This window comes from Symphalangus syndactylus, chromosome 1, assembly GCF_028878055.3.
Source record: "Symphalangus syndactylus isolate Jambi chromosome 1, NHGRI_mSymSyn1-v2.1_pri, whole genome shotgun sequence".
NCBI lineage: Eukaryota > Metazoa > Chordata > Mammalia > Primates > Hylobatidae > Symphalangus > Symphalangus syndactylus.
The window spans coordinates 114,531,022-114,548,894 of NC_072423.2; the positions used below are offsets into that span (position 1 = coordinate 114,531,022).

General features: G+C 43.0%; 2 long non-coding RNA genes across 2 annotated transcripts in view; one reads left to right on the plus strand and one right to left on the minus strand.

The window, feature by feature from the left end:
- The window catches only part of LOC129483080 (uncharacterized), a 118,097-nt gene that overhangs the window by 1,642 nt on the left and 98,582 nt on the right, over nucleotides 1-17,873 (minus strand). The window contains exon 2 of the long non-coding RNA XR_008657889.1: nucleotides 2,807-2,837. This is a non-coding gene — a long non-coding RNA (uncharacterized lncRNA). The remainder of the gene's footprint in view (nucleotides 1-2,806; nucleotides 2,838-17,873) is intronic.
- On the plus strand, nucleotides 9,866-17,004 carry LOC129483085 (uncharacterized). The gene is made up of 5 exons (XR_008657890.2): nucleotides 9,866-9,988; nucleotides 10,721-10,834; nucleotides 12,029-12,148; nucleotides 13,858-14,003; nucleotides 14,470-17,004. It is a non-coding gene; the product is annotated as an uncharacterized lncRNA (long non-coding RNA).

Sequence of the window (17,873 nt, forward strand, 5' to 3'; positions counted from 1 at the left end):
CAGTTTGTAACTCAGTGTTAATTTTACTCTGAAGTAGCCATGCTTGGTCGGCCATGTGTGTCCAGTTCTTCATGTACTGAGCTGTTTGAATAGAATTATGCAAAGCTACAGAGGACATCACAACAGAAGTTATTAGTGCGACCAAGGAAACAATAGCAAAAATTATTATGTCTAAGGCTCTACAGACATGATGAGTAAGCTGAGTTAGAAGAAGTTTCACAAAATGCAAAGCAGGTGTGGCAGCCCAAGGCTTGGACAGATTAACAGGAATCCATAGCCCAGGGATGCGACCTAAAATCATCAAAGTAGAGATATTATGTGTTTGCAATGTGCTATGATTAACGCAGTGATATAACTGGTAAGATTTACAGGTCAATTGGGTATTGTTTATCTGGAGCTGGTCCTTCTTAGCTGTCACAAAGACATAAGGGTATGCCATGGAATACTATGCAGCCATAAAAAAGGATGAGTTCATGTCCTTTGCAGGGACAAGGATGAAGCTGGAAACCATCATTCTCAGCAAACTAATACAGGAACAGAAAGTCAAACATGGCATGTTCTCATTCATAGGTGGAAATTGAACAATGAGAACACTTGGACACAGGTTGGGGAACATCACATACCAGGGCCTGTTGGGGGGTGGTGCTGGCGGAGGGAGAGTATTAGGAGAAATACCTAATGTAAATGACGAGTTGATGGGTGCAAAAAACCAACATGGCACATGTATACCTATGTAACAAACCTGCACGTTGTGCACATGTACCCTAGAACTTAAAGTATATATATGTATATATATACTTTATATATGTGTATATATACTTTATATATGTATATATATACTTTATATATGTGTATATATACTTTATATATGTATATATACTTTATATATCTATATATACTTTATATATAGTATATATACTATATATAGTATATATATACTTTATATATAGTATATATACTATATATAGTATATATATACTTTATATATAGTATATATCTATATATAAAGTATATATATACTATATATAGTATATATACTATATATATACTTTATATATGTATATATACTATATATAGTATATATACTATATATATACTTTATATATGTATATATACTATATATACTTTATATATACATTGTATATATACTATATATACTTTATATATACTATATATAGTATATATACTACATATATAGTATATACTTTATATATACTTTATATATGTATATATACTATATATAGTATATATATACTTTATATATAGTATATATACTATATATATAGTATATATATACTATATATAGTATATATACTTTATATATAGTATATATACTATATATAGTATATATACTATATAAAGTATATATAAAGTATATACTATATATAAAGTATATATATAAAGTATGTATATACTATATATAAAGTATATATATAAAGTATATATATAAAGTATATATATAAAGTATATATATAAAGTATATATATATACTATATATAAAGTATATATATAAAGTATATATATGCTATATATAAAGTATATATATAAAGTATATATATGCTATATATAAAGTATATATATAAAGTATATATATACTATATATAGTATATATATAAAGTATATATATACTATATATAGTATATATATAAAGTATATATATACTATATATAGTATATATATAAAGTATATATATACTATATATAAAGTATATATATACTATATATAGTATATATATAAAGTATATATATACTATATATAAAGTATATATATACTATATATAGTATATATATAAAGTATATATATACTATATATAAAGTATATATAGTATATATATAAAGTATATATATACTATATATAAAGTATATATAGTATATATATAAAGTATATATAAAGTATATATATACTATATATAAAGTATATATATACTTTATATATAAAGTATATATATACTATATATAAAGTATATATATACTTTATATATAAAGTATATATATACTTTATATATAAAGTATATATACTATATATAAAGTATATATAAAGTATATATACTATATATATAAAGTATATATATAAAGTATATATATACTATATATAAAGTATATATACTATATATATAAAGTATATATATAAAGTATATATATACTATATATAAAGTATATATATAAAGTATATATATACTATATATAAAGTATGTATATAAAGTATATATATAAAGTATATATATAAAGTATATATATACTATATATAAAGTATATATATAGTATATATACTATATATAAAGTATATATATAGTATATATACTATATATAAAGTATGTATATACAGTATATATATACACTATATTTATAAAGTATATATACTATATATAAAGTATATATATACACATATATATAAAGTATATATATACACTTTATATATAGTATATATACACATATATAAAGTATATATATACACTTTATATATAGTGTATATATATACTTTATATATGTGTATATATACTTTATATATGTATATATACTTTATATATGTATATATATTTTATATATGTATATATACTTTATATATGTATATATATTTTATATATATGTATATATATACTTTATATATATACATATATATATAAACACAAACTATAAATTGAGTGGTGATATTCTTTACAAATGTAACATTAGAACTGTGTTGTGACTCCAGTTGCCCTTCTCTCCATCTTTGCACTCAGGCTCAGCTGGCTCATGTACAGGAGGGACTGTGTCCATGGTTGGCCACCCTGGGTTCCTCCAGTCTCCCATTCCATGGTTGCACACACCTTGAGGGCACCCACATGGCTTGTCCATCTCCTGTAAAAGCACAAGCATATCCTCTTCCCCACGTCAGTCAATCCAGCAGACCTTTCCATTGTCCTTCTTCCAGGGATTTCCATAACACTTTTGGATAAACTTTGTTTTCCTCTAACACTTGCCAATGTCTTTCTGCTGGAGTCTTACCATCCATGCCAGGAGTCAAAAAATTTAAAGTAAATAAGGCTAAATGTAGTTTTGATTGAGGTGGTAGTTGGCCTCCTATTCCCCCTTTTTGTCTTTTCAACATGCGTTGTAATGTTTGTTGTGCCCGCTCTATAATGCCTTGTCCTCTAGGATTATAAGGATTTCCTGTTTTATGGGTTATAGCCCAAAGCTGCAAAAAATTTTTAAAAGCATGACTAGTATAAGCGGGTCCATTGTCAGTTTTTAATTGTTTAGGTATCCCCATATGAGCAAATGATGACAATGTCACTGTACATGACCAGCTGTCTCACCTATTTGGCACATAGCATGCAGCATATGAGAATAAGTGTCTATAGTCACATGAACATAGCTAAGCTTACCAAAGGTTGCTATGTGTGTAACATCCATTTGCCAGATTTCATGTGGAGCCAAACCTCGTGGATTACATCCTTCTATAGGTGTGGCTCCACGGACATGCTGTATAATATAAGACAAGCCTGTAGGACAGGCTTGTATTATAGCCCTAGCTTGGCTGTGAGCTAAATGGAACATGCTAGTAAGGGCGGAAGTATTTTGGTGCAGAAGCGCATGAGATGGTTGAGCTTGCTGAAACACAGAAGCAATCACTTTGTCTGTTTTCTCATTACTTAGAGACAGTGGCCCAGGAAGTTGTGTGTGAGAAGGAATATGAAAAATATGAAAAGAAGCTGCATTAGAACAAATAACTTGTTGAAGTCTTAAAAATAAATTAAGCAGTTCTGGGTCTAGTGTACTTTTAATCGTAGCAGTTTCTGTGACTGGCTACATTTACAACATAAGCTGAATCACAGACAATGTTGATAGGATCTGAAACTGTGAGCTGTAAAACCTGAATGACTGCAATTAGCTCTGAGCTGAAATCCCAGAGGTCGTTATTGTTTGAGTATGTTTTGGTCCATAGATAGCAGCACAACTTTTGGAAGAGCTTCTGATAGAGCTATAACACTCATTGCATGGCCCAAGGTTCCATTCCTTGGAATCTGTGAGGCCAAGAACCCCAGGTCAGAGAACAAAAGCCTTGCCGCCATCTTGGGAGCTCTAAGAACAGAGACCTGCCGGTAGCACTGACACATCAACTCCTGTATCCATAAACCCATAAAATTTCTTTCCTTTAATTTGTACTACACAGGTGGGTCTATTAGAGGCTATGGGTTGGGATAGATAGATTTCCCGTGTAGTTGTGCTCTCAAACCCTTTATTTCCTTGTTTCTCCTTTCGTGGAGAAGGGTGTAATTTGCAGGGAATAAGTAATAATTGCACTATGTATTCTCTCAGGTCAAAAACTCGAAGATCTTGTGACATTAAAACTACTTGAATTTCCCCTTCATAATCAGAGTCAACAACTCCTGGCACTACAGTAATGCCTTGCAAGTTAAGGCAGCTTTTGCCTAAAATTAGTCCCATATATCCTGCTGGTAAAGGTCCCCAAATGCCAGTGGGAATCTTGGTGGGTTTGTCTTCCCCAGCTAACATAACCCTTTCTCTGGCTGGGAGATCTAATCCTGCACTTCCTGGAGTTCCTCAGGTGAGGGAATCAATGTGCCTCTGGGAGCCCATGCCTGAAACAGGGTCGAGGTCTGGGCTGGGAATGCCCTCATTGTTTGTGAGGCCTGGGTCCAGGTCCCCGTCTCATTTCTCAACAGGGGGGTGCCATTCTGATGAAATTTTGAGCAGCACTGATTAGCCGAGTTATTTCCTTTGTTATAGCGAGGACAAAGTCCTGGTGTTCTTTCTGCTGGGGACGAGGGGGAACTGCATTGTAAGATCCTTTCTGTCCTGAGATCTGGTGGCTTTCCTTTTTAAAATGTCCAGTTTTTCCACAATTATAACATTTTCCCATCTTAGGGTTTGACCCTTGGCTCTTTTTAGATTTGTCAACAGCTAAATTAGCCATTGCTTCAGCTAACATTGCAGATCGATGAAGCTCAGTTCCTACATCTTGACAAGCTCTGAGAAAATTTCCCAAGTTTTTTGTACACCTCACTGGTGCCAGTGCACATTTACAATCCGCGTTTGCATTCTCAAAAGCTAGAGTAAAGGTTAGCATTTCTGCAGCCGCGGTATGAGGAATCTGATGCCTCACTGCCTCTGGTAATCTTGCAAGAAATTGTGCATAGGGTTCCTGTGACCCTTGCATGATATGTAAAAAGGATTGTACTGGGACTTCCTCTTCAGGAATTGTGGCCCAGGCACATTTAGCAGCCTGTGTGCACTGCTGATAAGCAGCATTTGTGAATGCTATTTGATGTACCAGGTCAGAATAAGGGCCATTACCCAATAGCCTATCCTCTGTAATGTCTCCATTTCCAGCAGCACGGTTCTGTCTAGCCTGGTCTGCACCCAGTTCTTGCCAGTTTAAATTCAATGTCAGATATGTGCTAGCAGACAAGCAAGTTCTTGCCAAGTGTTTCACATCAAAGGGTAAAAGACACATAGCACCAAACATAGATTCTAGCGATCCTAAAGTGAATGGGCTCTGTACGCCATTATTTACCACGCTCACTTTTAATTCCTTTAACAACTTAACTCCAGTGGAGTGTGTTCATGATTAAGCTGCTGTGGATTATTTGGATCAGGCCTTATGGAAATAGGAAAAGCGCAAGGTCCTAAGGGCTCTCCAGCTGTGGCTGCAGAGCTAAAAATTCTTTGTATTGGGATCTCTGTTTCTGCCACCGAAGGAGGTGGTACAGATGTTTCTGCAACCGGAGGGGGCGGTATAGGCCAATTTTTATCCTTCCTCTCCTATTACTTATTTTCAACTGGAACTGTGGGTGGGACAACAGATTCTTTCAGATTTTTAGATTTAGCCTGCTGTCCCACAGAATAATGAGATAATGGCAGAAGTACAGTACGAACTAAATTCCAAGTGGAGAAAACTGAAGAATCAACTTTAAGACCCTTTTGATGAGCCTGTTTTAATCCTTCTCCTGTTCTGTCCCAGTTTTCCACATCAAGAGTACCTGCCTGTGGAAACCATGGGTTATGCATAATAACCTCCCATAGCATCTTAATGTGAGAACTAACCTGAGCACAGTTTGTTTCAACAAAACTTTAAGCAACTGCACATAATGTTTTTCTTCAACAGACAAATTCTGCCCCATGTTACCCTGATTCAGAAAACTTCCCATTCCCAGTACCACTTTAAAGTACTGCTCCCAGTACCTCTTTAGGGCACTGAAGAGTGTTGGCAGACTCGTCCCGGGGTCCCCGTTCACCTTGTCAATTTCAGCTCCTCTGCTCCAGCAGACCTTCTTCATTCACATCCGCATAGTCCCTGTGTTAGGGCGCCACTTGTAGAGCACCCGATTCTGCTGGTGTTCAGGGTGCCACTATGTAACCCGCACGGACCTAGGGGGACTGAACAAAGTGGGGTGAAAGCGGGAATAAAAGACAAGAGACAAAAGAGTATATTTGGGAGAAGGGGTCAGGGGGCATTTTGCCTCTAGTGGACAAGGGCCCTGAGCTTTACACAGCCCTCCATATTTATTAGGCAAAAGAGATAGTGAGAAGGGGGGCATGGAAGAAGGGGTCAGCTGCTCAGTCCAGAGTAGGCTTGCAAGACTGCATTCTCTAGATGTCCCAGTGGATAACCTCAAGGAGTTCAACGCCAGGAAGCGATTGCCCTCAGCAAACCTTCTGAAAGTGGGAGCAGTTGTTGAGTTTGCCCACATCCTGCATTCATGATAAATAGTTTGCTGTTTGATCATAAAGCCTCCAGTGGAATGCAGAGTTGGTTACGTCCCACAGGCCTTTGGCTCCCTATATACCCCTTCCAGGTTATTAGCCGTGACTTTCCCTCTTCGTTTCTCTTTTCTATACTTTCCGTGCATTCTACAAAATAAAGTATCCTGGGGCTTTAGAGTAATCTAATTCCTACTGAATCCAAAATAATCTGATTTAATCCTTGAATTTTCAAACAATTTCAATGAGTTTTGTTTTTCATCAGGGTTTGGACCTCCCCCATAATAAAATCCCTTATTTCTTTTTGCCACTTCAGTCATAAAATCCAACCTACCATTTTCCATTGAAAGCTGAGTCTTTCTTTCTTATTTACATAAAAATTGTTGGAGGTATCTATGGACAAACCAGGGGAAATTGAGTGTGTGGTGGGGAAGTATTAAGAGGGCCTCAGAGTGGCTGCAGACCAGCTCCATGCATCCCTAGGTGAGTTCCCATCCATTCTCTCCCTCATTCTTAATGTGTTTCCAAACAGGTGAGGAACAATGAAAACCAAGTCGGACATTCTAGTGCTAATTATATAGAGATAATTTATATAAAATGTGATAAATACAAAATATTCCATCAGGAGTATTTTATTTATTTTATTTTTTATTATTATACTTTAGGTTTTAGGGTACATGTGCACAATGTGCAGGTTTGTTACATATGTATCCATGTGCCATGTTGTTTTGCTGCACCCATTAACTCATCATTTAGCATTAGGTATATCTCCTAATGCTGTCCCTCCCCCCCCCCCCACCCCACAACAGTCCCCAGAGTGTGATGTCCCCAGAAGGAGTATTAATGTTAAATAACCTCAACTCACTAGTAATTAGGTAATCATTTTTCATTGATTAGCACAATTTAAAATTCAAGTTGCTAATGATATTCAGTATTGTGAGGATGTAATGAAGCAGATAGTCTTATGCAGTATTGGCAGGACCATATTATTATACACAGCCTTAGAAGGACAGTTTAGCAACATCTCTCGACATTTGAGGTGAGAAATTTATCTGCAGCTACCTCGGTGCTGATGCTGGGGGTTACTGGTGAGCATGGCGCAGCATTGGATGGGGGGCTCCAGGCTTCAGGCTCCACGCTTCAGACTGCAGGACCTGGAGCTGCTTCCTGTGTCACAGCAGGGCTGCTACAGTGTGCTCTGGTGCAGAACTGGCAGGGGCGCCTGCAGGCCTCTTCCCCAGCATGTGTGTTCACTTTTTTTTTTTTTTTGAGACAGGACCTCACTCTGTTGCCCAGGCTGGAGTGCACCGGAGCAATCACAGCTCACTGCAGCCTCAACTTTCCCGGTTCAGGTGATCCTCCCACCTCAGCCTCCTGAGTAGCTGGGACTATAGGTGCAGGCCACGCGGTGGCTCATGCCTGTAATCCCAGCACCTTGGGAAGCTGAGGTGGGGGGATTACTTGAGTCCAGGAGTTTGAGAGCAGCCTGGGCAACATGGCAAAACTCCATGTCTACAAAAAATACAAAATAATTAGCCACGCATTCACTTCTGAGGGAAAAGTCATGGACTCTGTGGTGCTGTGAACCCCCTATCACTCACAGAAGGAACATTGTGTGCTCTTGGGTCTTGGGAAGGCGGACTGACCACCTGAGGTGATGCATACTTATTTATTTATTTTTATTTATTATTATTATTATTTTATTATTATTTTTTTTTTGAGTCTCACTCTGTTGCCCAGGATGGAGTGTAGTGGTGCCACCTCGGCTCACTGCAACCTCCACCTCCTGGGTTCAAACGATTATCCTGCCTCAGCTTCCCCAGTAGCTGGGATTACAGGTGCCTACCACCATGCCCAGCTTAATATTTGTAGTTTTAGTAGAGACGGGGTTTCACCATGATGGCCAGGCTGGTCTTAAACTCCTGACCTCAAGTGCCTGTCTCCGCCTCCCAAAATGCCGGAATTACAGGCTTGAGCCACTGCACCCAGCCAATGTGTACATTTTTCCTCAGGAGATTAGCTTTTACCAGCAAAGGGCATTCAGAATCAGTTAGCTGACCATTGTTTTCTGAAGTAATCACAGGCCATTCCCTAGTTGGAGAAAGAAGTGGCCTCTGTAGCAGGACACCTGGAGCTCAGCCCCAGCTCTGCTGTGTGGCTTTGTGACCCTGGGTAAGTCCCTTAACTTCTCTGGGCTCAGCTTTCTTTGTAGGTAAAATCAGGGGCTTGAGCTTGTTCTCTCTACAGCTCTCCTACAGATTGAGTCCGTCTGCAATCACAAGGAGCAGGAGAGGAAGAGACTTAAAATGTGTTATTGTGGTCAGCAGCTATGGGCTGAATGTTTATGTCCCCCCTAGCCATTCTACTCTTTAGCTTAGAGCTATTCTCCACGTGGGACCCAGTGGGTCCATGATGTCAAACTATTTTAATGATGATACTCAGAAGTTATTTATCTCTCTCATTTTACGAGTAGAATTTTCCAAAGGTTATTTGGCATTTGACAGTCTAACAGATTGGATGGAGAACAAGACAGAGTATCCAGCTTCTGGCCAGACGTGGTGGCTCACACCTGTAATCCAGCACTTTTGGAGACCTAGGCAGGAGGATCACTTGAGCTTAGGAGCTCGAGACCACCCTGGCCAGCATGGCAAGATCCCATCTCTACCAAAAAATACAGAAATTAGCTCGCATGGTGGTGTGTGCCTGCGGTCCCAGCTACTTGGGAGGCTGAGGTGGGATGATTCCAAGGATCACTGTTGTTGCTAATTTTTTTCTTTTAAAAAATACAGATATTTTAAATAAAAGTATGTTATTTATGTTAACCTGTAATGGGCTTATTATTTCAAAATCAATTAATAATGTAAATATTAAAACTTCTGTGTTAAAATTTCTAATAGCATAAATAGCAATAGATTTAGCCCACTGTAAGGGAGATGGTTGTGTTTTAGTGAGGAGTAGGCCGAGGCAGCCTTCTGGTGCGGCATGACTCAGTGGGTTTGGAGTGCAGGCACACAACTCCACACATTATGTAATCATGCCACATGAGGTGCATTAGGTGACCACTCACATGAGCACTTGCTTGGCTCCGAGCCACTATTGTCTGTAAAAGGTAAAATTACCCTCCTGACACTGTAAATATGGCTTGCGCCCAGAGAGAGAATAAAGCCATGTCGAAACCGCCTACTCGAGTGTTTTTCCAGTTACCTGCCACCCACCCACCAACTCCCCTTGGACTTCAGTTTGGGCTAGAACCTGACAATTGGCATCACGAACAGGATCCTAAGGTAAGTGAGCCTTTGGTCCCTGCTAATTCCAGGTTGGCCATGTGACCACAACATGGGTTGTGGTACCCGATGGTAGCCGTGCTGCGAGGGTGGGCCTGAGTGGAAACCTGGATGGCAGTGGATGGGTGCCCCATGAGCATGGAGAAGGCACTGAAGCAGCTGGAAGCGCAGAGCACCAAGAAGGAGAGAGCCTTCGCTGGCAGAGTTGGATGGGCATTTTTAACTGTGCTAAGAAAAGTACACACCTAGTCCCTGAGGGATGCAGACTGGAGGCCTGGCTACACTGGTCTGGAAAATAATTAGAGGCTGCCATGAATGCAGGCAGGGCATCTGGAGGTGTGGCTTCAGAGCTTGGAAAAGGAATTAGAGGCTACCGTGAATGCAGGCCTGGGTCCATCATCTTGTCTGGAGATCCCCACTCAGTTTCATACCAAGGAGGAAGAACCCCTGTTGCGGGCTCACCCAGTGGTCCGACAGAAAGTAGATCATGAATAGCCACTGGGGCCCCAAGGGTGGACTCAGGGACTCCCCACTATAATGCAACACATTTCATATATTGCCTATACCCCAACTGAGTTGCAGGAATTAGGCAAGCAGTGCTGCCAGTGTCCAGGGGAACCCCTGCCTGCCTGGATGCTTTGTCTGTGGAACGAGGGAGCAGAGAGTATCTCCCGTTCCACCTCTGAGATGGAAAAGCTGGCCTCCATCATGACTCACCCCTCTCTCTGTCAGCGGCTGCAAGTGAGCAGGTGGTTAGTGGCAGGGCAAGGAGACCACACCCTGACTGAGTGGCTACAGGCAGCCATATGAACTGTGTGGAATAATGCTGGTGAAATGCCCAAAACTGTGAGTAAATGGCAGTTGTATGCCAATTTGGTGTAAGTCATTCGGGAGATGGGTATGCGGCTGGCTATATTTGACCTGAATACCTGAATACCTGAGGGCCAGATGATGTTTCACCTCCCACATGAGGGATCTCGTGTTGGGTTCTGTGCTCCTGAGCCCCTTTGGCTCCCTGGCTGCTGTCTTCACCCCATACGTAGGGCACCACATACATGAAGTAACCACTGCCATGGCGGCTCTTGGGGAAGCAGAAGGCCGTCAGGGGGATTGAAGGGTCCACACCATAAAGAATGGGAAGGTACCCCACCCACAAGGGGCTCCCCCATAAAAAAGGGGGCCCCAACGAGTGACACGCTCACAGATGTGGATAGATTTGATTTTGGCTGGGGTTGACTGAGAGAAAATCTATAAGCAGCTCATGAAATACTCCTAACTTTGTGGAGACAGTTGTATGCAGGGCAGCAATTCCGGAAAATGCCCAAAGGGGAGAAAGGCATTGCTGCATGACCTGGTCCCACCCAGCTCAGAGACTACTTGCTGTAGCCAGGTGGAAATGTAGAGCCTTTTCTGTTCAACTAGGGAACTGGCCAAAAGTGTCTGTCTTGGGGGGACACCAGACGACCAGAGGCCACATGTGGAATTGGCAATCCACTGGTCCCTCACCAATGTACAGTGGGTGCTGATGCTGGTAGATACTGGCATAGATTGTAGCCTTGTTTATGGGAGCCCAGTTAAGTTTTTGGGCAAATCTGCATACGTTGACGGTTATGGAGGCCAGTCAGTGAAAGTGAAACCTGTATCTCTGTACCTTGGCATTGGCCACTTGGCTCCTTGCTTATACACTGTGTGTGTCTCTCCCATACCTGAATACATTCTGGAGGTGGATATTTTACATGGCTTGGAAGATGTGCCATCTATTATGGATTTGATGAACCACTCGACAATGGAATTGGGAGAGTACCACTATGTGGTGGACTTGGCCAATGCATTCTTCTCAGTTGACCTTGCTCTAGAGAGCCAGGAACAGTTTGCCTTGATGACAATGGACTTTCACAGTGTTGCTGCAGGGCTATGTGCATAGCTCCACCATATGTCATGGTCTTGTTGCCATGGATTTAACCGCCTGAAAATGTCCAAAGGGAGTCCACTTGTTCCATTAGGTTGATGATATTACGTTAACCTCTGATTCTCTTGCAGACTTAGAAGCAGTGGCACCCCTCTTGTGGCAACATTTGGCAGCATGCAGTTGAGCCATCAACAAATCCAAGGTCCGAGGGCCTGGATTACCTGCTAAATTCTTGGGAGTTATCTGGTCGGGTAAGATGAAGGCCATACAAGAGGCTATCATTGACAAAATTTAGGCATATCCCTGGCCCACCACGGTGAGGCAGCTGCAAACTTTTGTGGGCCTCCTGGGATATTGGTGGACATTCCTGCCTCATTTAGCTCAAATGATAAAACCACTGTATCAGTTAACAAAGAAGGGAGCAATCTGGGATTGGGCTGATGTGGCTGAGACTGCCTTCCTGGCAGCCAAGTGGGCTATTCAGCAGGCATGAGCCCTATGGGTAGTTGACAAGTGGTGCCCATTTGAACTGGATATGCATGTGACCACAGATGGTTTTAGTTGGGGCCTGTGGCAGCACACAGAGTGCTTGAGAATGCCAGGAGGCTTTTGGTCCCAACTATGGAAAGGAGCTGAGCTCTGGTATTCCTTGATAGAGAAATAGCTAGCAGCTGTATATGCTGACCTTCAGGCATGCGAGAAGTGATAGGATGGGCTACAGTCATAGTGTGGATGACTTACCTGACAGTGGGATGGGTGCATTCATGTGTAATGACCCCCCGGACTGGGATGGCACAGACATCCACTTTGGCAAAGTGAGGCACTTACTTGGAGCAACAGAGTATGCTGAGTACAAGCCCATTAGCAGCAGAGTTGCAAGAGGTCTTGGGACCTGCAGTCCTAATGCAAGAGAAGGCCATGGGGCCTGAGGCACCCTTTGACCCCGAGCCACTGCCATTTAAGGAAGGGCATCCCTCTATTCCTGATGGGGCATGGCACACAGATGGGTCTAGTCGAGGTGCTACTCCTGCTTGGACCAGCGTTGCAGTCCAACTTAGTACCGAAACCATATGGTTTGAAACCAGGTGTGGACAAAGTAGTCAATGGGCTAAATTTAGAGCAGTATGGATGGTGATCACCAAGGCGGAGACACATATGGTACTCTGTACCGATAGCTGGGCAGTCTATGGAGGCCTAACCTTGTGGTTAACTACTTGGAAAATACAGAATTGGCTGGTTGGCCATCAACCTATTTGGGGCCACCAACCCATGTGGCAAGACCTCTTGGAAATGGGTCATCACAAAGATGTAACTATTTATCATTTGTCAGGCCATATGCCTCTGGCCACACCCAACAATGATGAGGCAGAAGCCTTGGCCAAGGTCTGATGGTGCGAGTTGGCATCTACATGAGATGTGGCCTTGTAGCTACACTGGAAACTGGGACATGCAGGGGGTAAACTGATGCAACAGGTCAATAAATGTTGGGGTCTGTCCCTGCCCATGCAAGACATTTGGGAGGCTTGTCCGAAATGTCTGTCATTTGCTCAGGCATACCCTAAATGGAGGCAGCTGCCCAGTGCTACACAAGTAACAACAGGGCAAGTGCGCTTAACCAGGTGGCAAGTAGACTACATTGGGCCACTGCCGAAGTCACAAGGGTATACGCATGTGCTAACAGCTGTGGGCATAGCCACAGGCCTGTTGTTTGCCTATCCTTGTAGGGTGGCCAACCAACAGCACACCATCCAGGCCCTGCAACACTTACGTGCTCTATGTGGTTGCCCTTTGGTCATTGAGAGTGATGGGGGACACATTTTACTGGACAACAGGCACAACAATGGACATAAAGTAGGGATTCCATGTACCACACAACTTGCAAGCTGTGGGTGTGATTGAGCGATATAACGAGCTCTTGAAGAATGGGTTGTACTTGCATGTCACACCCCTGTCTTTGCAGGGCTGAAGTTCCAGGCTGGACCTGATGCTCCAAACCTTGAATGAATGGCCACGGAAAAGCAGCCCAGCCCAGGTGGAGGCTTTGCTACACGGGCAGCCGCCCCATTCAGTTGCAGATACACACCAAGGGTAACCTCCTCTGACCAGGTATGGGGAAGAACAGTAAGCTGTTGTTGCCTGCCCCAGTGCCCCTGAAGGCAGGGGAACAGAAAACCTGGCTGTGGCCATAGCCCCTCCAAGCCCCCGGCTGCTGGTGGTTGTCCATCGTAGCTCCCTGTGGGGAGGGCCTACAGTATGACTTGTATGTCACTCTTTGGGTGTTCAATGCATGGTCCCCAAAGTTAACTGTTTGTAGGAAAAAGGCCAGGGAAGAAACCTTCCTGCAGGGGTCATATGTACTGTGTGGCCTACTACAAGCTCTCCTGTGACTTTGGCTTGAATACAGGACCCAAAGGAACCACGGGAAGCTGAAAAGGTGTGGTACTATTGCCCAGGGCAGAAGCCCTTGGGGGCTGCATTGTTATCCAGGGATGAAAGGTTAGCCTGTATTTTGCCTGAGGGACTTGATTTTCCTCTGTTAGTACGTATGCCTACTCTGTCATTCTAACCGTAGGTTAACATGCTCCAACTGCATTGTGGACTGGGCCCACCCCTATGCTGAAGTGACCAATGTTTCCAGCTGTTGGATCTGCACCGCCCTTCTAGCAGCTGCAGATGGCTTGCCTTGGCACATACATTCAGCATCTGTAGAGAACCGGACATGGCTGGAGACTTGGGGTCCCATGGCCGATGCCTGGAATGCAATGTGGCAAGCTTTGGACAAAGGATGCCACAAGACCCACAGCACAGCCATTCCCTGGCTGGCCCATAGCGTTTATGATGGGTGGGGCTGGCTAGTGGGGTAACGTGCAGTACCCCCGGCCCAGGCACCGTGGTGCATAGAGCAACACTGGGGCAACAGCACTGTGGGATGGGTACCCGTCACAGCCTGTGTAAACATAATACATGTCACCACACCAAAGGTATGGAGGAAGAAGCGGCCCCACCAAGGGGCCTCGATGGATTGTGTGCCCCCCTGGGAGTTTATGGGTCTGTGGGGACACAGGGTGGCCTTGCCTATAAGCAAACTGGACTGGACATTATACCTGAGGGTGGCCTCATGTACCTGCCACTGTTTTCACATTGCCCAGATGCCCGCATAACTGGGAGGTGCTACACTCTCGGTTTTTGCAAGTGTGATGAGTACCCTGGTGGTTTTACCCCTTGACAGTCACTATCCCTGGAGTGTGTGTCATAATTGTAGAAGCACAAGTTACTGCTCTTGCAGAGCATGCTGCTCAGGCTCTGAATTACACCTGAGTGGCCCTCTTCCCATTAATGGATGAGGTTGATCAGATCAGAAAGGTGGTGTTGCAAAACCGAATGGTCTTAGACATAGTAACTGCTGCCCAAGGAGGCACCTGTGCCCTTTTAGGAACACAATGTTCTACCTTTATCCCTGACAATTGGCAGAACATAACAGCAGCCCTGCAAGGGGTCTCACAGGAGATTAAGGTAGTCAAGAGCCTTACTGACGACCCCCTGCAGAGATGGTAGGCATCCCTAGGCTCTGGCCTACGCTGGGCCCTAATAGTCATAAGTAGCATAGCTAGGATCCTAGTAGTGAGCTGTTACTCTCTGTATTGTTGCTGTGGATTATGGATTCAGGGCTCTACTCTAAGGGCACATGTCCTTACCTGGAATATGCCCTTGGCCTAGGTGTGGAGTGTAAGGAAGATGGCTGTGCTTTAGTCAGGGGTAGGCTGAGGCCACTTTTTGGTGCACCATGACTCAGTGGGTTTGGAGTGCAGGCACACGACTCCGCACATTATGAACCATGCCACTTGAGGTGCATTGGGTGACCACTCACATGAGCTCGTGATTGCTTGAGAGCCTCTATTGTCTGTAAAAGGTATAATTACCCTGCTGACGCTGGACATGTGGCTCATGCCCAGAGAGAGGATAAGGCCATGTTCAAACTGCCTATGATTCCTTGGGTGTTTTTTCAGCTACCCCTCACCCACCCACCAACTCCCTTCGGACTTCAGTTTGGGCTAGAACCTGACACCCACATGAACTAAAGCTGTATGGGGTCCTCAGTTTTCAAGCACATAAAAGTATCCTGTATCCAAAAAGTTTGTGAACCACTGCCCTAGAGAAACTTTCCATGGTGTGCAAGATGTATGTAAGAATGCCCAGTAGAGACGTAATAAAACACCAGAAAAAGTGGAAATCTCAGTGCCTGTCATCAAGAGAGATAAATGCAGCGTGGTCTGTTTCTGTTCTCCTCACATTGTCCAGATGCCTGCTTAACTGGGAGGCGTTATGTTCTCAGTTTTTGCAAGTGTCATAAAGGAGTGAATGGAGCATTACCTGTCATTATAGACACTGCAAAATGAGCTAGTAGCAGGATTTTTACCACAGGTACCCATAAGCAAAATGTGGCATTGTTCACCATGCTTTTACATTGTTATGTAAATAACTTAAAATTATGCGAATAATGTAAAAGCATGGTGAACAACGCCATGTTTTGCTTATGGGTACCTGTGGTAAAAAGCAAAAATCATGACCCTGAAGGCGTGAGCAGGCCTACAGGTGCTGGGCAGGCACTGTCTTGCAAAGAGCACAAAATGTGCAGGTCCCTCTGGGAGTGTTATAGTGGGTAGCTAGTGAGGAAGAGCATGGCAGGAGAGGGCTCCCCATCCCACACACACACACCAGGAGTGTCAGGTGACCATCAGGTGATGGTCTGGCAGTTGTTGACTGTTTTTCTAAAGCGATAGTTGGTCACACCCGGCAGCAGGGAAAAGCCGGCTCCTAATAGACAGAAACACTCGAAACTGGTGAGCAGTAGTTTCCCTATAAGATCTCAGGAGTTGAGCCAGTGGGCTCAGGCATGCACATGGGACAGCCCACCCCAAGGGAAGAACCAGCAGAGAAATAACGCAAGACCCCGGAAGCATGCTGACGTATAAAACCCCAAGTCAAAAGGTCAAACCATGCACTTGCCTTTTAAGTCGTCCACTTGGCCCTCTTCCAAGTGTACTTTCCTTCCTTTTGTTCCTATTCTAAAGCTTTTAAATAAACTTTGACTCCTGTGCTAAAACTTACCTCAGTCTCTCCTTCTGTCTTACGTCCCTCAATTGAATTCTTTCTTCTGAGGAGGCAAAAATTGAGGTTGTTGCAGACCTGCATGGATTTGCTGCCCGTAACAGGAGCAGAGGACTAGGCCTTGGATGGAGACGGTGAGGGGGCCACTCCCTCCCTATCCCCAGGCATCGGTGAGATCTGAGACAGACTGCTCTCCCCTTGGAGTGTATTGCTGACCTTGCCAACTAAAAATAAACAGCATCCGATAGTCTTTACTAACAGATAATAGAAAAGAAAAATTGCCATCTGCACACCAGGTGCCAGGAGAAGGGTTGATTAGCTGCAAAAATGAAACAACACCTGATCTTGCAGCTGCAGCTGGAGCGCTGCCTGATTAAGTTTACACTGGTCCACTGTCATTTTCCAACACCTATTTGTCTTCTGCACAAACCAAATAGGTGAGCTGAATGGAGAGAGGTGGACATCATCATCCTTCATCTTTCAAGTTCTTACTGCAATTCCTCCAGACATGCAGTGTTGTTTTGTTTAGTATCTTGGCAGGTAGAGGCAGTTCCAAAGGCTTCCACTTGGCCCTCACTCTGTGGATCAGAGAATCAATGTGGGGATTCTTCCCTGATGTTGAGTATCTCTATTCCAATTATGCTTTCTGTTAAGAAGATTGTTTCTTTCTGTTTCTCCTACTGATGGGGGCATTGGGCTTATAGTTCTCTGTGGGAGGAGTTCTAATTACAGATTCAATTTCTTTAATAGATGTGAGATTATTCAGATTTTATATTATTTTTCCATGTCAATTTTCTTTATTTTTCTTTGTCTTTTTAAAAGATGGGGTCTCACTATATTTCCCAGGCTGGTCTCAAACTGCTTGGC